The sequence below is a fragment of the Ranitomeya variabilis genome, chromosome 5 (genome assembly GCF_051348905.1).
Source record: "Ranitomeya variabilis isolate aRanVar5 chromosome 5, aRanVar5.hap1, whole genome shotgun sequence".
Classification (NCBI taxonomy): Eukaryota; Metazoa; Chordata; class Amphibia; order Anura; family Dendrobatidae; genus Ranitomeya; species Ranitomeya variabilis.
Genome location: NC_135236.1, coordinates 220505034 through 220531399, shown reverse-complemented (window position 1 = coordinate 220531399; position 26366 = coordinate 220505034). Strand labels below are relative to the sequence as shown.

At 43.9% G+C, this 26366-nt stretch overlaps 1 protein-coding gene across 2 annotated transcripts in view; it reads right to left on the bottom strand.

The window, feature by feature from the left end:
* The window catches only part of CGNL1 (cingulin like 1), a 156097-nt gene extending 131269 nt beyond the window's left edge, over nt 1-24828 (bottom strand). The window contains exon 1 of one of the 2 annotated variants that reach the window (XM_077263817.1): nt 24668-24828. The gene's annotated coding sequence lies outside the window, so the exon portion shown is untranslated. Of the gene's footprint in view, nt 1-24137; nt 24245-24667 lie in introns of those variants that run through there. The other variant, XM_077263818.1, reaches the window with a different exon arrangement.
* Between the last annotated feature and the right edge of the window lie 1538 nt (nt 24829-26366).

The window sequence follows — 26366 nt, the reverse complement described above, 5'->3', positions numbered from 1 at the left end:
CCCTACTCCCCTGCAGTCAGTGCCCGGCACCCGCTCCATACTCCCCGCAGACAGTGCCCGGCGCCGGCTCCATACTCCCCGCAGTCAGTGCCCGGCGCCGGCTCCATACTCCCCGCAGTCAGTGCCCGGCACCCGCTCCATACTCCCCGCAGTCAGTGCCCGGCACCCGCTCCATACTCCCCTCACACAGGGTTAATCCCAGCAGTAACGTACCGCGCTATGCCGCGGGTAACGTTACCGCTGCTATTAACTCTGTGTGTCCCCAACTTTTTACTATTGATGCTGCCTATGCAGCATCAATAGTAAAAAAAATCCCTGCTAAACACACCCTCCGTAGTCCGACGATGCGCTCGCGCCTTCCGCCAGCTTCCGGTCCCAGAGATGCATTGCGAAATTACCCAGAAGACTTAGCGATCTCGCGAGACCGCTAAGTCTTCTGGGTAATTTCGCAACTCATCCTGGGAACGGAAGATGGCGGCAGCCGCGCACACATCGCCAGAGCGCCGTTGGATCACAGGGGGTGAGTATGTAACTATTTTTTATTTTAATTCTTTTTTAACAGGGATATGGTGCCCACGCTGCTAAATACTGCGTTGGCTGCATTATATACTACATGGCTGCTATATACTACGTGGGCAGTACTATATACTACATGGCTGCTATATACTACGTGGGCAGTACTATATACTACATGGCTGCTATATACTACGTGGGCAGTACTATATACTACATAGCTGCTATATACTACGTTGGCAGTACTAGATACTACATAGCTGCTATATAATACGTGGGCAGTACTAGATACTACATGGCTGCTATATAATACGTGGGCAGTACTAGATACTACATGGCTGCTATATACTACGTGGGCAGTACTAGATACTACATGGCTGCTATATACTACGTGGGCAGTACTATATACTACATGGCTGCTATATACTACGTGGGCAGTACTATATACTACATAGCTGCTATATACTACGTTGGCAGTACTAGATACTACATAGCTGCTATATACTACGTTGGCAGTACTAGATACTACATAGCTGCTATATAATACGTGGGCAGTACTAGATACTACATGGCTGCTATATACTACGTGGGCAGTACTATATACTACATGGCTGCTATATACTACGTGGGCAGTACTATATACTACATGGCTGCTATATACTACGTGGACAGTACTATATACAGTACTACATGGCTGCTATATACTACGTGGGCAGTACTATATGCTACATGGCTGCTATATACTACGTGGGCAGTACTATATACTACATGGCTGCTATATACTACGTGGGCTGTGTTACATACTATGTGGGCTGTGCTATATATTGCGTGGCCTGTGTTATATACTACGTGGCTGCTATATACTGCGTGGCCTGTGTTATATAGTACGTGGGCTGTGTTATATACTGTTTGGGCTGTGTTATATATTGCGTGGCCTGTATTAACGCAGCGGGTATTCTACAATATGTATGTATGTATGTATGTATGTATGTATGTACAGTGGGGCAAAAAAGTATTTAGTCAGTCAGCAATAGTGCAAGTTCCACCACTTAAAAAGATTAGAGGCGTCTGTAATTTACATCATAGGTAGACCTCAACTATGGGAGACAAACTGAGAAAAAAAAATCCAGAAAATCACATTGTCTGTTTTTATTATCATTTTATTTTCATTTTATTGTGGAAAATAAGTATTTGGTCAGAAACAAACAGTCAAGATTTCTGGCTCTCACAGACCTGTAACTTCTTCTTTAAGAGTCTCCTCTTTCCTCCACTCATTACCTGTAGTAATGGCACCTGTTTAAACTTGTTATCAGTATAAAAAGACACCTGTGCACACCCTCAAACAGTCTGACTCCAAACTCCACTATGGTGAAGACCAAAGAGCTGTCAAAGGACACCAGAAACAAAATTGTAGCCCTGCACCAGGCTGGGAAGACTGAATCTGCAATAGCCAACCAGCTTGGAGTGAAGAAATCAACAGTGGGAGCAATAATTAGAAAATGGAAGACGTACAAGACCACTGATAATCTCCCTCGATCTGGGGCTCCACGCAAAATCCCACCCCGTGGGGTCAGAATGATCACAAGAACGGTGAGCAAAAATCCCAGAACCACGCGGGGGGACCTAGTGAATGAACTGCAGAGAGCTGGGACCAATGTAACAAGGCCTACCATAAGTAACAATATAAAAAAGAGAAAAAAAAAGAGAAAAAAATGATCAGCACTCACCATTCCTGATGCTATAAAAAGTCTTTATTAGGACATGGACACGGACAGGGAGAGCATGGTGTCCAGGGATGACAGCTGTTTCGCGCTACATGCGCTTCCACAGATCCCGATGTCAGAGGGGGGAAGTGAGGCAAAAGATATAGCTGCCAAAACCCCTCCCTTCCTCTGACACCACGTACAACAACCCCCCTTTTTTCATACTCAGCACGCTGCCAGCGTTTCATTCTAAGCGTTGGTCTACAGGGTGATTAATCACCTGCTGTGTGAACATTTTGAAAAATGGATCCAGCAAACTTACCCCTCTCTAACGGACTGCTGGCAGGACGGGAGAATGTGGACTCTTTTTTTACTGAATGTGAGACACAAGAAGATGTTTTTACTTTGAGCACTAAAACTTTGGAACACAGGCTTTTCAATGCAGCGGAGAGGGAGGTTAATTTATTCTGGACGAATAATTCGTTGAAGTCATACGTCGACTGTGGACGTGTACCTCGGGGCCTGAGGGTTCTAAAGGATATGTCCCAGTTCAAAGATAATCCTATTTTTGTTGTTGAATGGGAAAGGATCTTGCTTAAATGTTCTCAGGACTTACTCCAATTGGTACTACGACAAAATATTATGAATTATGAGACCACTAAATTGGAGTTAAATAAAACAAAGGAGGAGCTAAAAACTCGCCTGACGGAAACCCAATGGAACGGTTTGGTAGAAACACAACTTGTCGTGTTTGGAGGAAAAAGAATACTGAGTTGCATCCATCAAACACCATACCTACTGTAAAGCATGGTGGTGGAAACATCATGCTTTGAGGCTGTTTCTCTGCAAAGGGGCCAGGACGACTGATCCGGGTACATGAAAGAATGAATGGGGCCATGTATCGTGAGATTTTGAGTGCAAACCTCCTTCCATCAGCAAGGGCATTGAAGTTGAAACGTGGCTGGGTCTTTCAACATGACAATGATTCAAAGCACACCGCCAGGGCAACGAAGGAGTGGCTTCGTAAGAAGCATTTCAAGGTCCTGGAGTGGCCTAGCCAGTTTCCAGATCTCAACCCTATAGAAAACCTTTGGAGGGAGTTGAAAGTCAGTGTTGCCAAGCGAAAAGCCAAAAACATCACTGCTCTAGAGGAGATCTGCATGGAGGAATGGGCCAAAATACCAACAACAGTGTGTGGCAACCTTGTGAAGACTTACAGAAAACGTTTAACCTCTGTCATTGCCAACAAAGGATATATTACAAAGTATTGAGATGAAATTTTGTTTCTGACCAAATACTTATTTTCCACCATAAAATGCAAATAAAATGATAAAAAAACAGACAATGTGATTTTCTGGATTTTTTTTTCTCAGTTTGTCTCCCATAGTTGAGGTCTACCTACGATGTAAATTACAGACGCCTCTCATCTTTTTAAGTGGTGGAACTTGCACTATTGCTGACTGACTAAATACTTTTTTGCCCCACTGTATGTATGTATGTATATAGCAGCCACATAGTATATAGCACAGGCCACGTACTATTTGTCTGCTATATACACTGTGTGGCTGCTATATACATACATATTCTAGAATACCCGATGCGTTAGAATCGGGCCACCATCTAGTACATATATAAACAGATTAGTATAAAAAAAAAAAAAAAGAAAAAACATACATACACCCCAATTCATGGATGTGCTTCTTTAAAACCAACCTTCAGCACAAAGAATAACTAGGAGTCCTAGAAGTGATAATATGACCCCAGGGAGCCTTGATACAAACATCGAGTCAGACTGGGTTAACATGGAGGGGACAAGGATTTACACAAGCCCACATTCACAAAAGATCTGTGGTTAGCTCTCCAAAATGTTTGGAACAACTTTCCTGCAAAGTTCCTCCAAAAACTGTGTGTAAGTGTACCCAGAAGAAATTATGTACATTTGAGGGTAACGGGTGGTCACACCAAGTTTTGGTTTGATTTCTGTTTTCTTTAGTCATAAACAATTAAGGCTTTGTTCACATAACACTTTAACCTATTGTCAGTGGCGTTGTCAGGGTTTACAGTTGAAGCCAAGAAAAACAAACTCAGATGGGGTTACTGACTTTAATGATGCAGTCAGTGTCTGTTTGTTCTCTGTCGGACACCGTATTCGACAGTATCCGCCATTTTGAAACAAGCACCAAATTGTGGTAGCCTACTTTGGTGCCCACTTAAAATAGGCAAATAACGCAAAAAATTTATGTCCAGCAGACTAGATAGTGAATCAGTTTTCATCATTACAGTCAATGTCTCCACCAGCGTAAACGTTTTCCAGGGCTTCAGACATAAGTCTGTCAGACCCACTGACAGGCTGCAGTGCAATGTGAACATATCCTATCCCCATTCTTACTTTGCAGCATTTTTATCAGTATTGTACATATTTACCTAGAGATGTGATTTTATATCAGTAAACGCATTAGTAAGCACATTAATGAACTGCAGTAAAGCACTGATTTGCCAAACATCAGTAATTCACCACAAACCACAAGTTCGGCTTCTCAAACCACAGTCTTTAAACAACATAAGCCAAAGCAAGAGAAACTACCCGTCCTAATGAGAGTCATGCACTGCATGTGATTAAAACTAACAAGGATTAATACTTTAGCACTTTCATATTAGTCCAGCGTAATCTAACAATGATGGGTAGACATTAGAAAATGTCTAAATGCCTTAGGGAAGTGTATTCATAACAGACATGTCTCCATGATTTTATTTTTTTACACATACGAGCCACAAAGAAACAAGAACATGCGAATAGCACTTTAAGCATGTCAAAGCAATTCAATCAACAAATTTCAAGATATAACCAAAAGTAATCATGATCAAAGGCAAAGATGAATAGACAGCCAAACCAACCAAGGTGTCAGAAACAAACATTGAGGTAATTTTTTAATATCTATAAATGTGCTTTCACATTGTGTTCTGTGTCACCGTTGGGGCATAGGTTCGAAATCCCCCACAAAAGGGGGTCCAAAGAGGCCAACAGACTGCAATGGTGATGGCAGAGTGAACATGAGCTCTGCCTTGCACTTTTTTGGGGAGTATATGCCTTTAGGAGGCACATGCTCAGATGAAGCCTACTATGTGTGAGTGTCCGCCTCCTGTAGGTGTACACTCCCGAAAAAAATGCACGGCAGAGCTCATGTTCTCTCTGCTGTTACCATTACAGTCTACTGGCCCCATCAGCGCATGCGTACGGACCTCGTTTTGTGGGTGATTTCAGACGTATGCCCCAACGGGGACACAACGCAATGTGAAAATGCCCTAAGGCTAAGTTCACACTAGGTGTTTTTGTATCGTTTTTCATGCAAATTTTCAGCTATGTTTTACAGTACCAACAAAGTCTCAGATTTCAGAATCTTTATGCACACAGCTTGGTTCTTTTGTCATCAGTATTTTGTGCTTTGCAGTTTTTTTGCACAAGGGAGCGTGTCACTTTCAGCCTTTCACCGATTTAAACTAAAGGATGCTGAAAAAACGAAGCAAAAACACAGGTATCAGGTTTTGCTACTCTTTTTGTGCTAAAACCTGATTCTATAGAATAGGACATTTTTTTTCTTCAACGCTAAAAAACCCACAAATTTAGCATGCCAAAACCACGTCAAAAATGCAGAATTCCTGCCAAGAGATCAGGTTTTGCTGCAGGAAAAAAAACACCTAGTGTGAACTTACCCTGAAAGTTCCTTTGGTGGTCCCAGAAAAAAAAAAAAGTAAAATTTGAGTCCTGAAATGATGCAACTTGCTTGTAAAATCTGCAATATTTTATCCGGTTCCAATATGCAGCTCTACATGGCAGATAACACATGTTCCATTTTCACTTTATCTAATTTTAACGCCTTCCTTTGGCCAGTACAAACCTCTTCTTCCCTGGAAATAATAGTATTCGGAAGACCAATGTTCTTCAGCCTTTGCATTGCCCTTCAGACTTGTGTGTTCAGTTTCCAGCCTTGCCATGCACCAAGATGCTGTGATCATTCAGATCTATGTTACAAAGTGAATAACTCACAAATGAAGTATGTGACACACACCTCAGCAAAAGGATCAGAACGCTTGTGTACGGCTTTTTGTTATTTCATATCGCAGAACCCAATTATTTTTATGTAAAACATTCCTTCAAGATGGATACTTTAGTCACATGAACACCTGTCGCCAAATCCTAACGGTGTGCACATTGCACATAGTTATGATTCAGCAAGCTGCAGTAGTTTAAGACTTGTCAGCCCTTTAAAGCAGCATAATGGAATGGGTGTATCTCACTCCAGTACACAATGGTGTACAAAATACCAGTGTTAATGAATCAGAGCCTTTGTTTTCTCTTCAGGACCAAAGATAGACTGGTGAAATTGCTCCAAATAGCTCCAATTGCATGCTTTCACCAGTGTGCACGGTGTCTCAGACTTCAGGCTGAGGTCATAGACTGTCCTGCCCAGATGAGGATCAGGAAGATGAGGAAGGCTGGGATATGAGCAATCCGCTTCCTGTTCCTGATTGGCAACAGTTGTAAAACTTGTTCTAGTTTTAATTCTGCTCACCGAAACCACAGAAGACAATTAATCTCTTCAGTGCAGGAGGAATTACTCATTTCAGAGCCAAATGGGAATGTAAATAGTGAGTTCCTCTACATTCGTATACTGTTGGCACAGTTCACAACAGGAGCACATTCTCCAAAGGTGACAAACAATGTCAAAGTCATTCAAGGCACAATGTGCCATGCAAGAGAGGAGCGGCCCCATTCTCATGGTTCAGGCGGTGAACTGTGGCACAAGGAGTAAGATTTGTACTACTCATTTGTATGGGACTGCGTGTGCCACTGCACAGACAGTAGCTGTATGTATGAGAGCTCATGCAGACGAGCAAATGAATCGGACAGCACTGAGACATGTTATTCAATAGTGCTGTCCAGATTCATTTTTTCTCTAGGTCTGACTAAAAAAAAGGCTCGGATGAGACTCGCATTCAAGTCTATAGGTGCGAGGAAAAATAAATATCGGATCCCACACGGATCATCACAGTGGCATCCGATTTTTATGGATAGATTTCTAATATAACCTAGGAAACTGTATGCAATTACCTACATGTTTTAATGAAGTTGTATGAAAACGGATCACACACAGATGTCACAGAAATGAAAAAATAGAAAAAAGATAGCGTTTTCTGGATTAAACGGGGACGACTTTTCATACACTTTTCTGCAGGCACCCTAATACAAACGCATTGAGCATGCTATGATCGTTCATTTGATAATTCATTTCATTGTTCATTTATTATTCCTGGCAAGCTACACTAATATAGGTGTAGTATGGGTGGACATGGGTGGGGAGCGATCGCACCCACCCATCAAATTCATCAGAAGTTATACCACTATAGTGGTGTAACTTACTCTAGAAATGTAGCCAGACAACGGCGACAGCACACGCTGGGTATCAGATGAGACCGATTCATTAAGTGGTGCACGCTGCTTAATAAATCAAGTCAGTGTACTCCAGGGAGCGCTTCATTAAAGAGGTTTTCCAATAATGAAATAAAATGGCATGCCTAATATTATTCAAACTGCAGCCCATCCTAGTTACGTGTTAGTACGAGCTGTACACTGAAGACATACAGCTCCCGGGACTCAACTGACAGGAGCTGCATCACACATACCCTCAGTCGATGGCCAGGAGAACAGCTGTAATGTGTGAAGAAATGTGTATTACCCACATTGTGCTAGGCGAGGAGATCTCCAACTTCATCCTCCTCCTCTGCTGTCAGTCTGACAGCTTTATAGCAGTGCACAGAGACTGACTGCACCCAATTGGAAAACAAAAACATTAAGAAGGATGAAGCTAGAGATAACCCCCTTTGTGCTCATGGAAAAAATAAATATTTTTTTTTTCACATATGACAGCCATGCTACCAGCTGCTGACTGAGGTAGGTGTGATGCAGCTCATCAGTTGAGACGCAGGTCTCGGGGAGCTGTAGGTCAGTCTTTTTCCCGCACTGACGAATGACAAGGATGGGCTTCAGTTTGAATTACATCAGAGACACCATTTAATCTCATTCTCAGAGAACCACTTTAAAACAGGCATGCACCAGACAAGCCTTTATGTATTCCCCAAAAGTATAAACATATATTAACCCCTTTCCGATGTTGGGCATAATAGTATGCCCATGTCGGACACCCTCCCTTTGATGTGGGCTCCGGCGGTGAGCCCACATCTTTCCAGGGACACGTCAGCTGATTTGAACAGCTGACATGTGCCCGTAATAGCCACGGGCAGAATTACAATCCACCCGCGGCTATTAACCCGTTAAATGCCGCTGTCAAACTCTGACAGCGGCATTTAACAAGCGCTTCCGGCAATCGCGCCAGAAATCTGCCCACCGGTGACCCCGTCACGTGATTGCGGGTCAAGGGTGGGTGGGTTGGCATGACAACCAGAGGTCCCCTAGAGACCTCTATGGTTGTCACTGCCGGCTTGCTGTGAGCGCTGCCCAGTGGTCGGCACTCGTAGCAAGTGTATAATCATGATCATCGCCTATATGTAGCTGAGCCGATCGGGCTATGGCAGATTCTAGTCTCCCATGGAAAACAACTTAAAAAGAAAAAAATCAAAACATACACATATTTATTATATCGATGGGTCCAGAATTGCCTGATCTATCAATAAAAAAAAAGGATTAACCTGATCGCTAAGGCCGGTTTCACACGTCAGTGGCTCCGGTACGTGAGGTGACAGTTTCCTCACGTACCGGAGCCACTGACACACGTAGACCCATAAAAATCAATGCATCTGTGCAGATGTCATTGATTTTTTGCGGACCGTGTCTCCGTGTGCCAAACACGGAGACATGTCAGTGTTCGTGGGAGCGCACGTATTACACGGACCCATTAAAGTCAATGGGTCCGTGTAAAACACGGACCACAAACGGACGGTCTCCGTTTGCAGTCCATGTGGCGTGCAGGAGACAGCGCTACAGTAAGCGCTGTCCCCCCCACTGGTGCAGAAGCCGCGATTCATATCTTCCCTGCAGCAGCGTTTGCTGCAGAGAAAATATGAATAATAGTGTTTAAAATAAAGATCTACCTGTCCGCCGCCCTCCCACCCCCTGTGCGCCCCCCCGCTGTTCAGAAAATACTCACCCGCTCCCACGTTGGCTGTCACTCCTTCCTCTCTGCCCCGCGCCTTCTACTGTATGCGGTCACGTGGGGCCGCTCATTTACAATCATGAATAGTCGGCTCCGCCCCTATGGGAGGTGGAGCCGCCTATTCATGACTGTAAATGATCGGCCCCACGTGACCGCATACAGGAGAAGATGGGGCCAGACCAGGAAGCCGCGACAGCCAACGTGGGAGCGGGTGAGTATTTTCTGAACAGCGGGGGGGCGGGGGACACATAGATCTTTATTTTAAACACTATTATTCATATTTTCTCTGCAGCAAACGCTGCTGCAGGGAACATATGAATCGCGGCTTCAGCACGATGCAGGGTACCACACGCGTGGGTACCACACGCTCCGTGTGGTACCCACTCGCCATACGCGCGGCACACGTGTGCCGCACGTATGGCCTACGTGAGTTCACAGGCACACGGACACGGATAACTCCGGTACCGATTTATTCCGGTACCGGAATTATCTGGACGTGTGGGACAGCCCTAAAACAGCGTAGCGAGAAAAAAAAAAAGTCAAAAGGCCAGAATTACTTTTTTTGGTTTTGCATTAAAATGCAATAACGGGCGATCAAAAGATCGTATCTGCACCAAAATGGTATAATTAAAAACGTCAGCTCGGCACACAAAAAATAAGCCCTCACCTGACCCAAGATCACGACAAATGGAGAAGCTATGAGTATCGGAAATTAGCGCAATCTTTTTCTTTTTTGGAAGCTTGGAATTTTTTTTTTCACCACTTAGATAAAAAAAAAAATAAATAACCTAGTCATGTTTGGCATCTATGAACCTGTAATGACCTGGAGAATCATAATGGCAGGTAAGTTTTAGCATTTAGTGAACCTAGTAAAAAAAAAAAAAAAAAAAGCCAAAACAAAAAACAAGTGTGGGATTGCACTTTTTTTTGCAATTTCACCGCACTTAGAATTTTTTCCTGTTTTCTAGTACGCGACATGGTAAAATCGAGTTGTTCAAAAGTACAACTCGTCCCATAAAAAACAAGCTCTCACATGACCAATTTTGACCAACAAATAAAAAACAAAAACTTATGGCTCTGGGAAGAAGGGGCGCAAAAAATGAAAATACAAAACCAAAAATACATCTGGTTGGAAAGGGGTTAAAGACCCCATGGACACTGTAGATAAGATGCACAGCGCCTGTATGGCATTCATATGAAGTAAAAGAACAATGCGGCACTCACCCTTTAGTTGCTATGCTTACGTGTTCTTTATTGGATAAGAAAAAGTTAATCACAGACGTCCATTAGGACTACAGATGAGCGAGAGGGTGCGGGAGTGTGGACGACGGCCGTTTCGCACCAAATGTGCTTCGACGGGTCCAGGTGATCAATTACTATGCGTCATTTCCTTATAAAGGTTTTCAGACGAAAGTGGGAAAGTGCAGATTACAACATACATAAAATACTAAAAAGTTAATAGAAAAGTGATACACTGTTATAGTGACAATATAATACACTGTTCGGTGATAATTTACAATATAATAGTAATAGATACTTATTTTTCCTATACAGACTGTTATACCTATATATTTTTATATCTTTATATAATATATTTAATATCAAATAGCTGGACCTTGTTTTTCATTATAGTATTATCTAGAAGCTAGAGAAAAATAGCTACTATTTTTATAAAAAGACTGACATGTCTAGTCTGTCGTTTAGTAGATTTGTAATTTATGTTTTGTTTTGTCCATGTTCATATTTTTATATAGGAAAAACAATCAGACCGATGGTAACACGTTTCAAAGAACATTACAACTCCGTAACAACTGAGAAAGGCTGTCTAAGGTTAATTAATCACATGAAAGAGATGCACAATTCAAATCCGAACCTATTAAAATTTGCTGGTTTAGAGATCGTGAGAATGCCTCCACAGGGAGGGGACCAGAATAGACTGCTTTTACAGAAAGAAGCTAGATGGATATTGAACACCAATGCGCAGGGTCCTATTGGACTAAACGACAGACTAGACATGTCAGTCTTTTTATAAAAATAGTAGCTATTTTTCTCTAGCTTCTAGATAATACTATAATGAAAAACAAGGTCCAGCTATTTGATATTAAATATATTATATAAAGATATAAAAATATATAGGTATAACAGTCTGTATAGGAAAAATAAGTATCTATTACTATTATATTGTAAATTATCACCGAACAGTGTATTATATTGTCACTATAACAGTGTATCACTTTTCTATTAACTTTTTAGTATTTTATGTATGTTGTAATCTGCACTTTCCCACTTTCGTCTGAAAACCTTTATAAGGAAATGACGCATAGTAATTGATCACCTGGACCCGTCGAAGCACATTTGGTGCGAAACGGCCGTCGTCCACACTCCCGCACCCTCTCGCTCATCTGTAGTCCTAATGGACGTCTGTGATTAACTTTTTCTTATCCAATAAAGAACACGTAAGCATAGCAACTAAAGGGTGAGTGCCGCATTGTTCTTTTACTTCATATGAATATCTAGTCTATTATTCCATGCTGAGCACCATATACCCAATCAGCTCGTGTTCCCTGCACAACAGTGGTTAATCTACTCAAGACTGAGAAACTTTGCACGCTTCTAGTGCCGTCTGACTCTTGTCTCATGGACTGAGCCTGTATGGCATTACTGCACTGTATTAAACAGATTTAGCAGCAACTTTTCCATATGAAGCCAAAGGAGAGAATAAAAAAATATACCGTATATTATATATATAAGCCCATTTTTTTAGGCTGAAAGTGCCCCTCTCGGCTTATACTCGAGTCACCCCCACCGGTCTGTCTCCCGTCACCCCGGTCCATCTCTTTGTCACATCATACTCACCTGCTCCCGGCGCCTCTCTGCATGTCCCTGCTTCTCCGATGGTCTCTCCGGGCACCGGCAGCTCTTCCTGTGTTCAGCAGACACGTGGTACCGCTCATTAAAGTAATGAATATGGACGTGGCTCCACTCCCATAGGGGTGGAGCGCATATTCATTACTTTAATGAGCGGTACCAGAGCCCGCTGAACACAGGAACAAGCTGCCGGCGCCGAAGAGACCATCGCATCGGAGAAGCTGCCAGGGACCGTGCCGGGAGGGTGAGCATTGCGATATTCAACTGTCCCCGTTCCCCCGCCGCGCACCACTCCGTCTTCCGCGTCCTCTGGTTGTGATGTTCAGGTCAGAGGGCGAGATGACGTGTTTAGTGTGCGCGCCGCCCTCTGCCTGAACAGTCACTGCAGAGAGTTGGAAGACACAGCAACACGAGGCGGTGGAACGGGGACAGGTGAGTATGTTCAGGACAAGAGGTGAGTATGTCATTTTTATTTTTTTTTAAATCGCAGCAGTAGCAGCATATGGGACATATGTTTCTATGGAGAAACGTATGGGGCCATAATCAACCTTTATGCAGCATTATATGGGGCATATTTTTGTATGGAGCATCTTATGGGGCCCATCATAAACTTTATGGAGCATTATATGGGGTGTATTTTGTATGGAGCATTATATGGGGCCCATCATGAACTGTATGGAGCATTATATGGGGCATATTTTGTATGGAGCATCTTATGGGGCTCCTAATTCAATATGGGTATTCAAAAACACTTAACCTACTGATGTCTCAATTAATTTTACTTTTATTGGTATCTTTTTATTTTTGAAATTTACCAGTAGCTGTTGCATTTCCCACCCTAGGCTTATACTCGAGTCATTAAGTTTTCCCATTTTTTTGTGGAAAAATTAGGGGTCTCGGCTTATACTCGACTATATACGATATATCACATACTGGACAGAGACTTCACATAATGAGAGAAAGACCTGTCAAACCTCACATTTGCATACACAACCATAGGATAACTAACAATTACAGTATACGGTAATTTAGACATCTAAATTCAGAAACCTTAAAGGGAATCTGTCACTAGGTTTTTGCTAATCAGATAGCAGCAAGATGTAGAGATAAATATCTCGATTCCAGCAATGTGTCACTTAACTGGGCTGCTTGCTGTAGTCTTGAAAATATCCTGACAAAAATTACTATCACTAGAAGACTAGTAACCCTGCTGCCATGTGGTGCTCCATATTCATGAGCTCTGTATAATCCCGCCAGACCACGGATTGGCAGCTGCCTCTAAACAGTGTACACAGAGAGCTGTCAATCAGTGGTGTGGGTGGGATTATACAGAGCTCAGCATTCAAAGAACTGGCAGATCTGCAGCTGAGAAAGCAGTGAACTTATCAAAACTGCTGCCAGCAGCCCAGCAAGTGACACATCACTGGAATCAGGGTCTCTGTTCCTACATCATGCTACTCTCAGTTTTGGTACCAAAAATCTGGTGATAAATTTCCTTTAATGAATAGGAATAAGTTGTCAGGAGCCAGATCATTAAATGAATACTGCACCAAGAAGTCATGCTAGGCCCTCTTCAAAGTAGATGCCAGATTTTACCTTCTACCATATCATGATGATAACTATGTGTGGCACCCCAGGAGTTCGGGTACCACAGTGGTATTGCCTTCCTCTCAGGGAGGGTGATGTCATTCCTGGAAGCGACAAGGATCCCTTTAACAGGTAGCACATGCAACATGTTCTGACTCCAGGCCAGAAGGGGGAGCTCTAGACCCGGTTTCAGGGGAGCTTCCCTATATATGTTCTGGCTTGGAGGAGAAAATAGTTCAGTCCGTAGGAGAGTGTGAGGGGAGAAGTAGCACAGGAGAAGTGAGGAGCTGGAGGAGAGCTGCGCCTGAGCTCCCACCATGATGAAGCGCAGGGACCGGACACTGGGAGTCCGAGGCTGTGTGGGACTGTATGCCCCACAGCAGAAACCGAAGGGCAGGGGATTTCAAGTGGCCTGTCTACAACCACACCCGAAGGCGCAGCAGCATATAGAGCCCGGAGTCACCGCAAGTAGGGACACCTGTAGAACGGCTTGCATTGCCTGCCATACGGGTACTGTCCTAGGACAGAGAGAGGACCTTGTGAAAAGCCTCAGGCAGCAAGGGACGCACATTACAGCGCAGCAAGGAAGCCTTCCAATCCCAGCTGGCTAAGGGGATTCCAAATCGCTTCCAGGCTGCCTGGATTCCAAGAACCACCTGTAACCTGTGTACTGGAACTTCATCAGTAAAAGGTAAAGAGACTGCAACCTGGTGTCCTTCAATTCTTTCTGGCACTACACAATCTATCGTCTTTGCAGGCTACACCGGAATCCCTGGGGACTAAGCTTCACCTGTGGGAAGCCATACCATCCCTGCTCCAATATTATCCCCAGTAGACCCCTTTAAGCAGCGTCGGTCAGCCCTGACCGAATACCACGGGTGGCATCACAAACATTCTTTATTTTCTTTCAAAACAACCCCTTTAAAGACCTTCTCTTTAACTTGGACGTCCAGGGCCACGGACAGGGTCACCGCTACCGTAACTACCTCTTTAATGTCCACCGGATACGGCCCGAGTACCCCATGGCCCTAGCGGGCGCTCCATATGCATTAGTATATTCTCCACAATGACCTGAGTGTCTTGCTAAGAAGCAGCAAACACATTTCATAGTCAGGGAAAGAAAAGAAACTGATTTACTAAAGGTTCTGGGGGTCTTGGCCTCTTTTCTTCCCAATGAATGAAGGTCTCTGTGTGTAAATTCACTGACAGGGAACAATGACACTGACTTTGAACTGGGAAGCCTGACCAAGCCCCAAGTAGTCCCCAGCGAGTGTAGACTAAGGATCCCACTGAGAAAATAGTTGTACAGACATCTGGATCAGTTAGGTATGATCCTGAAGGGAACATGCCCTGTTGTGATCCAGACTGCAATACTGAGGATATCTGGAGCTCATGCTGTGCTTACCTAGTCCTGCAGAAAGAGGCCAAGGGACCCACAGATGAATTTATACTGACATGTAATCTACGTTGGGAAATTATGGGTTCCCTCGCTTTTACTGACTGAACCTTCAACAGATGCCATGATAATTCACAACATGCTACAGTGAATGAATCTTTACTACTGAGCCATTATATTATGGTGGAAAAAATATATATAAACTGGTTCCTGAAATAGTCTAATTGGCTACAGAACTTTAAATATTGTATCCATGTATCACTGGCTAGATCACGTCACAGTTTTCTTTTCCAAACGTTTTTTACTGTATAAAAATAAGGATCAGTGCAAAAAAAAAGAAAGAGGACACTGGTCCTCTGGGTAGTAATGCGGACTTGCAGTGCAGACCAAGAGCTTCATGTGCATGGATTATATTATCCATATGTGTATTTTTTACCTTACACACTCCCAAGGGCACACTGGTGGGTTCACTTATTACAGATTGCCCAATAAGTTTTCATTGATGGCCTATCCTTAAGATTTGTCATTAATGTCTGATCAGTTGGGGTCCGACACCCAGCAGCCCCGCCCATCAGCTGTTTTCGGTGTCAGCAGCGGGAACTATCGGACCGCAAAGCTACTCCATCTTCTGATAGTGGCTGCGACAGGGTACTACACATCTGCAGCGCCCCAGAGTCCTGGTCGTTGCAGTATTGTCGCTCTTCCACCAGGGGGAGTGATGGTACGTCTGATGGCAATAAAGGAGTTCACCTGACCAGGTATCACAGTCACACACTACACTTCACACTCCAACCACCAGGGGGAGCAAAGGGTTCTATGTATTAGGCCACTCCTCACACTCGGGTAAAACTGGGAGTTGGATAGGAAGTTAGAGAGAACGCTACAGGGTGAGACCCAGGAAAGACAGGAGAGAGAAGGAGGAACATCTGAGCTGCAGACAGAGGTCCCTGTCAGGGGTGGGATCCTGGCAGAGACTTAGCAAGAGATAGAACATTACGGAGCTGCGCCTGCACCTCATTGCGGCAGCATCTTAAGAAAGGACAAGAAGCGGAGTATATTGTGGAGAAGTGAGAGACGAGATCACAGCACAAGGAGATAATACCGGGAGGAGTTCTGCCTTAAGATCGGCAACATCCTTCTGAGGCACGTAGCCGGTGGCCGGAACACCGAGGGAGTAATAGGCTCTACGCATTACTTCAAACTACGGCAGGACAGTTAATTCCAAGTTGGCTGCCCAACCTTTAAAGGGAACCTGTCACCCCGTTTTTTCCGTATGAGATAAAAATATCGTTAAATAGGGCCTGAGCTGTGCATTACAATAGTGTATTTTGTGGACCCTGATTCCCCACCTATGCTGCCGAAATCCGTTACCAAAGTCGCCGTTTTTGCCTGTCAATCAGGCTGGTCTGGTCAAAAGGTCGTGGTGACATCGCTGTTCCTTCCCCCAGATCTTGCTTATTTTTCCGTTGGTGGCGTAGTGGTTTGCGCATGCCCAAGGCCCGAATCCACTTCATAGGTGTGGAAAAAGAGCGCGATCTGCGCTATTCCCCTGGTGATCGGTGGGGGCGGCCATCTTCCTGTGGCCGCGCGTGCGCAGATGGAGCGCTCTGCTGCCCTCGGCTTCAGGAAAATGGCCGCGGGATGCCCCGCGTGCGCAGATGGAGATCGCGGCGGCCATTTTCCTGAAGGAGAAGCCTGGAAGGCGGGGGGGCTGGGGGAGCGCCTGAACAGCGCAGTGCGCATGCCCAGGAATACCAGCCCCGCACTATGCATAATGAATAACACAGTGCGGGGCGGGGATTCAGCAACAGGATGGCCGCACTGCCCGCACAGGCGCAGTCAGGCACCCTGGATCTGAGCTATGAAGGACAATGAAGACTGCGCCTGCACCAGGCAGGCACGCACAGCGCAGGCGCCGGATTTAAGAAGAAACAGCGCGAAGGGGGCGGCGACCACATCCCCAGAAGAGAAGAGTGACGGCCGTTGGGAGATTCACAGAGGAGGCTTCGGACCGCCTCCAGGTCTAAGGACAGGTATTTAGGGCAAATTTTAAAACGCTTTATTGAGGAAATAACTGAATCAAAAACTAAAAGAGCCACCTTGTTAGACTGCAGCATTACTGCTGCACAAGGTGGCTCTTTTAGTTTATAATGGCTGGAGGGGGTGACAGTGGCCCTTTAATGTTTCAAAAGTTACTGTTTAGTTTGTTTTGAACTGAATGACGTGAAAACCGGCTTGTTCCTTCATATCCGAGCATAACTAAACTGATCTAAATAACGCAAATCAAGTATTCTGCATTACATGACATTTTTTCCAAAAATAATAATCACACCCATCCTCCTCCCCAGGAATAAACTCATTCGTGACACACGAGGGGGGAATTCAGAAGGTGCCCAAAGTTCAGGAATGCAAAGAATGTTATTGGGAAGCTCAGTACCATCCCCAACCCTGTTGAAAATGGGTATTGTCTAAGGATGCCACTTTAGCTATGGAGCAACAGCTCAGACACAGTAATCATAAGGGGAAAATCTATTCAGATTGCTGACAGGTTTCGCATTTAATTGGGAGTTTAGCTAATGACAGCTTTCCATGTACTGCGCTGGTGACAGCTTACTATCCTACAAACAGCACCAGGGATGCTAATGTTCTACTGTGATAATCAGTGTGTGGAATGGGTCCTTACCCTAAAATAAAAAAAGGATCTTAGAAAAGAAAAACAAAACAAACAAAACACAACTGGTAACAACAGATAAGCAAAAAATAGGGATACGTGGCACATACTACAGAAGACATTTGGTGGGACTTATGTAAAAATAGTACAAACCTTTGGTCCTTCCATAACCATTTACGGTACCTGTTATATTTTTAAAAAAGGAAAAAAAATGAAATAATCCACTGAAGAAAAAAAATAAACATAAGAATTAGAGCAGAGTTTGCTATGGGAATGGAATTACTGGATGTGCATGAATGTAATTGGTCAGACTTGGCATTGTGCCTAGTGGAATGGGACCATCGCTAAATACTTGTGTCTGTTTACCAAACAGTGCAGCGGACTAATTACTCTTAATGAATAATTACAATGGGAATTTCACTTTAAATTAGGTAATAATATACTCAAATTTTTAAGAATTTTCAATAGAAATGCATTCAGCAAGAGCAGATCTCAGGGGGCGAATGCACCACATCCAGAACTCAGCAGAGCTCTAATTATATATGTACACACACACACACACACATATATATATACATACAGTACAGACCAAAAGTTTGGACACACCTTCTCATTTAAAGATTTTTCTGTATTTTCATGACTATGAAAATTGTACATTCACACTAAAGGCATCAAAACTAAGAATTAACACATGTGGAAATATATACTTAACAAAAAAGTATGAAACAACTGAAATTATGTTTTATATTCTAGGTTCTTCAAAGTAGCCACCTTTTGCTTTGATGACTGCTTTGCACACTCTTGGCATTCTCTTGATGAGCTTCAAGAGGTAGTCACCGGGAATGGTTTTCACTTCACAGGTGTGCCCTGTCAGGTATAATAAGTGGGATTTCTTGCCTTATAAATGGGGTTGGGACCATCAGTTGTGTTGTGCAGAAGTCTGGTGGATACACTGCTGATAGTCCTACTGAATAGTCTGTTACAATTTCTATTATGGCAAGAAAAAAGCAGCTAAGTAAAGAAAAACGAGTGGCCATCATTACTTTAAGAAATAAAGGTCAGTCAGTCCGAAAAATTGGGAAAACTTTGAAAGTGTCCCCAAGTGCAGTGGCAAAAACCATCAAGCTCTACAAAGAAACTGGCTTACATGAGGACCGCCCCAGGAAAGGAAGACCAAGAGTCACCTCTGCTTCTGAGGATAAGTTTATCCGAGTCTCAAGCCTCAGAAATCGCAGGTTAACAGCAGCTCAGATTAGAGACCAGGTCAATGCCACACAGAGTTCTAGCAGCAGACACATCTCTACAACAACTGTTGAGAGGAGACTTTGTGCAGCAGGCCTTCATGGTAAAACAGCTGCTAGGAAACCACTGCTAAGGACAGGCAACAAGCAGAAGAGACTTGTTTGGGCTAAAGAACACAAGGAATGGACATTAAACCAGTGGAAATCTGTGCTTTGGTCTGATGAGTCCAAATTTGAGATCTTTGGTTCCAATCGTGTCTTTGTGCGATGCAGAAAAGGTGAACGGATGGACTCTACATGCCTGGTTCCCACCGTGAAGCATGGAGGAGGTGTGATGGTGTGGGGGTGCTTTGCTGGTGACACTGTTGGGGATTTATTCATCAATTGAAGGCATACTGAACCAGCATGGCTACCACAGCATCTTGCAGCGGCATGCTATTCCATCCGGTTTGCGTTTAGTTGGACCATCATTTATTTTTCAACAGGACAATGACCCCAAACACACCTCCAGGCTGTGTAAGGGCTATTTGACCAAGGAGAGTGATGGGGTGCTACGCCAGATGACCTGGCCTCCTCAGACGCCAGACCTGAACCCAATCGAGATGGTTTGGGGTGAGCTGGACCGCAGAGTGAAGGCAAAAGGGCCAACAAGTGCTAAGCATCTCTGGGAACTACATCAAGATTGTTGGAAGACTATTCCTGGTGACTACCTCTGGAAGCTCATCAAGAGAATGTCAAGAGTGTGCAAAGCAGTCATCAAAGCAAAAGGTGGCTACTTTGAAGAACCTAGAATATAAGACATAATTTCAGTTGTTTCACACTTTTTTGTTAAGTACCGTATATAATTCCACATGTGTCAATTCATAGTTTTGATGCCTTCAGTGTGAATGTACAATTTTCATAGTCATGAAAATACAGAAAAATCTTTAAATGAGAAGGTGTGTCCAAACTTTTGGTCTGATATATATAATACGGTATATTTTTTTTTTGTTTTACGCCACCCTTACAAAGAGTTGTGGTACGTTACTACAGAGAGCCTCCAAGGGCAAAATAACTACAACAGAACGGAAGATCAGGAGTTGGCAACCTGTTGTGAAACTACAACTCCCAACATGCCCTAACAGCTTCCTAAGAGATTTAGTTTTGCAGCAACTGGAGTGATGCAGGATTGTGATCAGAATTCTTGGCAGCCAATGGACCATGTGACTTTTTTTTTTGCCTGAAATACAGGAGGTACAGTTTTTATTCACATGGGGGTTTTTTTTTAACCTTTTAAAGGTAAAATACAAGAATGGCCAAGTGATACCCTCAAGTGATTGGTATTTTATAAAATTCAAGCCTTGTGCTCTGTCAGAACGCCATATTTATAAAGCCACTATGCCATTTTTTCCAACACAAAACTTTCTTATGTTCATCGATAGACATGCCTTGTTGATGAATCTGGCGCACACAATAAACCTTCCTTTTAGGCCAATAAAACAACTAATATCAGAATAACCAGGTTAACATCGCCATGTGTTTCCTCTCCCTCTGGAGACCAGGAAGCAGTTTATGGAGTGTTGGAGTGGAACAATCAAAACACCATGAAGTAATAAATAAGGATTTGTGCTTATGTGGACATTTTTTTTCTGAAAGGCCTCCATACACATTAGACATTGTGCGAGTCACGAGAGATAGCCGTCAGACGAATGAGTGCGATGGACGCTAACACCAAAAATGTTCCCTGCCACTAATTGACACTGAGGTTGATCCACAATGGAGATCTGCTGCACATCCCAGCAGAAACCTGTGGTCATCAGCCTTAGGCCATGTGCACACGATGCGTTTCTGCTGTGCGGATTTGTTACCAAAACCTGAAGCAATCCTGATGCCAGCAAAGTGAATGAGAAACCTGAAGTGTCATGCACACGTTGCTTATTTTTGACTTACAGATTTGGTGTAGATAATAACATGCAGCATGTCAATTCTCGGTGTGTTTTTTCCCTGCGTTCTTTACCACCAACTTTACTCAAATCTGCCAAGAGATGCAAGAATGGTGCAAAAATTTCTGCATCCATTTACTCAATGTGTGCACATTGCCATAGGTTTCTGCCAGGGAAACATACATCAAATTTTAATGCCAATGTGTGAACAGAACCTACAAAGAACACATACAGACAGTAAAATGTGATCTTCCAGCATAAGCTCTACAATGTCTGTCAGAAAAAGAAACTCTCAAAAGGTCAATTGGGTTTTACAGCCAATTTCAATGTCAAGGAGACAGTGACTGTACTCAAACATCAGTGGAACACATGTGAAAGCGGCAGAAAGGCCAGGAGGGCACGGCAGTGGACATGTGAAAGAGGCAGAAAGGCCAGGAGGGTACGGCAGTGGAAACGTGAAAGAGGCAGAAAGGCCAGGAGGGCACGGTAGTGGACACATGAAAGCGGCAGAAAGGCCAGGAGGGCACGGCAGTGGACACATGAAAGCATCAGAAAGGCCAGGAGGGCACGGCAGTTGACACGGGAAAGAGGCAGAAAGGCCAGGATGGCACGGCAGTGGACACGTGAAAGAGGCAGAAAGGTTAGGAGGGCACGGCAGTGGACACATGAAAGCATCAGAAAGGCCAGGAGGGCACGGCAGTGGACACGTGAAAGAGGCAGAAAGGCCAGGAGGGCACGGCAGTGGACACATGAAAGCATCAGAAAGGCCAGGAGGGCACGGCAGTTGACACGGGAAAGAGGCAGAAAGGCCAGGAGGGCACGGCAGTGGACACGTGAAAGCGGCAGAAAGGCCAGGAGGGCACGGCAGTGGACACGTGAAAGAGGCAGAAAGGTTAGGAGGGCAGGGCAGTGGACACGTGAAAGAGGCAGAAAGGCCAGGAGGGCACGGCAGTGGACACGTGAAAGAGGCAGAAAGGCCAGGAGGGCACAGCAGTGGACACATGAAAGTATCAGAAAGGCCAGGAGGGCACGGCAGTTAACACGGGAAAGAGGCAGAAAGGCCAGGATGGCACGGCAGTGGACACGTGAAAGCGGCAGAAAGGCCAGGAGGGCACGGCAGTGGACACGTGAAGAGGCAGAAAAGGTTAGGAGGGCATGGCAGTGGACACGTGAAAGAGGCAGAAAGGCCAGGAGGGCACGGCAGTGGACATGTGGATAAGGCAGACTCCTATACATTTCTATCAGAGACATCCAATGCAACATAACACAACCAAAATGTAAATATCGATTACATTTTTCTCAATTTCCCAATTTCTTAAAATTCTGCTACCATGTTAAAGGCAATTTCAACATGGTTTGCTGAACAGTTTGCTTCCATCAGTAATAATGAATAACTTCTCCATAAAACATTGCAATGTTTCCAGGCCGTGCATACATACTAGACAGAAGATGGACAAAAAGACCGTATGGCATCTTGCCTGACACATGGGGTACGGTCTGGCCCTATGGGTGATCCATAATAGTGATAGGAGTAGTGCACTACTGACCTTGATCACAAGTACAGTCACTGGTCAGTAATAATTAAAGGGGGAACTTGGACAACCCAACCTTAAAGTAAAGATACCCTGGAAAACAGCCAGTTATATATTTTTCTTTTATTCAGTCAGTTATCATTGCCAAGGTAACTTGCCATCCCTTTAGCAACATGTACAGTAGCATTAGAGCGCTTCATACAAAAGGAGTTAAAGGGGTCATCCACCTCTGGGGAGAATGCTTTTTTTTATTATTATTTAAATGCATGCATTTGGAGCAAAAATAAATATTATTGGGTGTCATTAAAAACGTAACACTGTTTGCCTTCTAAAGCCTCTTTGTTGCACTGTCTATTGCTGGCCGTAGAATGATTCAACTGAGAATCTATCAGTGAGCTCATTCTGATGGGTTAGTTTTTAGCTATTTAATTAGTCTTTGGTCAGTATTTCACATCAGTATTTGCAAGATAAATTCAGGAGTGGGACAATCAGAGGAAAAGTCTAATAGAAACACGTCAACACTTCTGCATTTTTCCCAAATCCTGGCTTTGAATTACAAATACTGATGTGAAATACTGGCCAAATACTGATAGTGTGAACGTGACATTTTTCTGAGCTCCTCTCTACAGATTTATGACCACAGACCATATAAATGTTGAATGAGCAACAAAACAAGGAGCCTGTATAAAAAAATAAAAATCAACTGGTGCAAGTTCTTAGAAATTCAACTGAAAAAAAAAATATTTTAAAGACAAAAAGTTGTCTCCCAATAGTAAAATTCTGTTCTTTAATGTCCATTAAAAAAAAAAAAAAAACTCCTTATCACAATATCTCGTGACATTTCCCAAAGACTCACGTGAGACAGAATCACCTTTACGCTGCCGCACACAGGTCAATCTGTCCACAATCTAACCGAGGATTGGTATATTTCCTGCCCAGCAGCAACACAAAAGGACAATCACTGTATTTAATAACTACCAGGGTGTATTTATTACAATTATTATTGTATTTAGAATATGTGATTTATTATTACTTTACTTAAAACAAATCTGCTAAAACAACCAATGAAACATTTCTGTGATTCGGATTGGGGATTTAAGTAATAGGGACATGTTCACACAAGACAGAATTGTTGCATTCATTTCACACACAACCACATTTTTTGGTCCAAATGTCAAAAAAAAAAAAAAAACCTGACCGCACTCGGACATTGGGTTGTTCAGATGTGTGCAAATCTGTGTGTGAGAGAAATATTGGCGCATGCACTGGTTTCTTCCATATGTCAGATGAGGCTCAGGTATTCAAGTCTATGGGTGCGCAAAAGTTATGGAGATTTGGGATGAAAATTGGATGTTTTTTTTGTTTTTTTTCAAGCTGATTGTGTGAACTTAGCCTGAATGGGATGGTTTTCTGTGTATGGGGCGGCCGTAACAACAAATCTGCTGTGTGTGAATATAACATATGGACACTTTTACACGGCAGATAACTGGCCCGCGACAAGCGGCCACAGACATAGGAAGTCACCCGTTACTTACAGTCACGTGTAACACCTGGGAGGGGGCTTGTATGATTGATTCTGCGTCCCCCCCCAAAGTGCTGTAGGCAGCAGGGGATCGGACGCCGACCAACAGGAAATCTGCAATTAGCGAAAAATACGATTTTTGTTGCTAATCACACTTACACTGGACATGGCGCTCATTGTATCAGTACCATAATAATGGTGGGCGAGCAGTCATGGTATTATTTACCCTCCTATAGGACTTGCTTCACCTACTAGCATCACCTGTCCTCACCTACAACTCCCATGTGGTACACTGACAGGGGGTGTAGTCCCTCAGCTCTGGCTAATCAGTACAGGTCAGTAAGCACACAGCCAGCACACAAGGTCATTCCATGGAGCCCAGCCCTGCAGGGAGCCCGCACAGGTGAGACTCCCTCCCTGGTGCACAGCTGTGCCAGCAGCGTCCGGCCACCAAGTTTCCCCGGCTCCTCTGCAGTGCGTGCCTCCATCCTCAGCCGCCAGCTCCGGCCGCTCTACATGACAGGGACATGGTGGCTCACTCACCTTCCTCAGTCTGTCCCTCTGCTGTGGAGTTATCCCAGACTTATCCCAAGCTCTGCACTGCTCTCCGGCCTCCCTCCTTCACCAAGGTGACCACCCCTTCCTTCTTTTGTGAGAGGACTCCGAAATCTGGCTACGCGCCACACTGCCACCTGCCGTGCAGCAGCAGCTCTGCACCCAGAGTCCTGGCAGTGCCAGGCAGTGCCCGGAGGGTGAGCCCATGTGGCAGTTGTGTGCACATCACTGAGCAGGCTGTGTGTGTGTATGTATGTATATATATATATATATATATATATATATATATATATATATATATATATATATATATATATATATATATATATATATATATATATATATATATATATATATATTTATATAACATTCTTATTCCAACAAACTCGGCAGCACTTTACATTTCACAGGGGACATGTACAGACAATAATAATAATAATTTTACTTCTATAGCGCAGACATATTTTGCAGCACTTTACATTTTAGAGGGGACTTGTGCAGACAAAATACATTACAGCATAACAGAAATCACAGTTCAAAACAGATACCAGGAGGAATGAGGGCCCTGCTCACAAGCTTACAAACTATGAGGAAATGGGGAGACACGAGAGGTGGATGGTAACAATTGCTTTCGTTGTTCGGACCAGCCATAGTGTAAGGATCGGGAGTTCATGTAAAGCTGTCAAGCACGATAAAGGTCTGTTGATCGAAACGTCGCTACAGGAGGCAGAATAAATGTAAGCTCCTATTTTTTCACCATCCCTTGTGGCGCTGTCTTTTTGTTTCTTATGGTCGGGGGGCCCACAGAGTCTGAACAGCCCGGAGCCCTGGCAACCCTTAATCCACCCCTGCGTGTGCACATAACCTAAGGCTATGTGCACACGTTCAGGATTTCTTGCAGAAATTTCCTGAGCACAACCGGACATTTTCTGCAAAAAATCCGCATGCGTTTTTTGTGCGTTTTGACGCGTTTTTTTCCGGAGCTTCCCAATGCATTAAATAGCGGGAAAAACATGAAAAATCTGCAAAATTAATGAACATGCTGCGTTTTTTTACCGCGAGTACGAGTCGTGCTATATGACTTAGGATAAAAGCCAAATGTTTTTGAGATGCAGATAACAAGGGAGAGCCAGTGATCAGATATGGGGGGTGAATGAAAGCTCAGAATCAAGTATGACCCCAAGACAGCAGGCATGTTGCTGGGGCGTAATGGAGGAACCACACACGGAAATAGCAATGTCGGGCATAGGCACATTAGTAGAGGGAGGAAACACAAGGAGTTCAGTTTTTGACAGTTTCACATAGAGGGAGGACATGATGTTTGAGACAGCGGTAAGACAATCACTAGTATTTTCTAAAAAGGCAGGCGTAGAGGTGTATACTTGGGTGTCATCAGCATAGACACAATAAAGACATTATAGAAAAACAATCACATAGGTCAGCAGGCAGGGCTGCCGCTAGGAATTTCAGGGCCCCATACTGGCAAAATTTTCGGGCCCCCTTGACGCTCCACCCAGGCTCCACCCCAGCTCTGCCTCCACACCTCAAACCTTCCATAGTCCCACTGTCCACTCTTGGAAAAACTCATCTTCTGCACCACGTCCTCGCCAATCTGATATTAACAGTTCCCATCAAACACCAGAACACACATATAGACAGCAGCTTTTGTTTTGGCAGAAAGAATTTT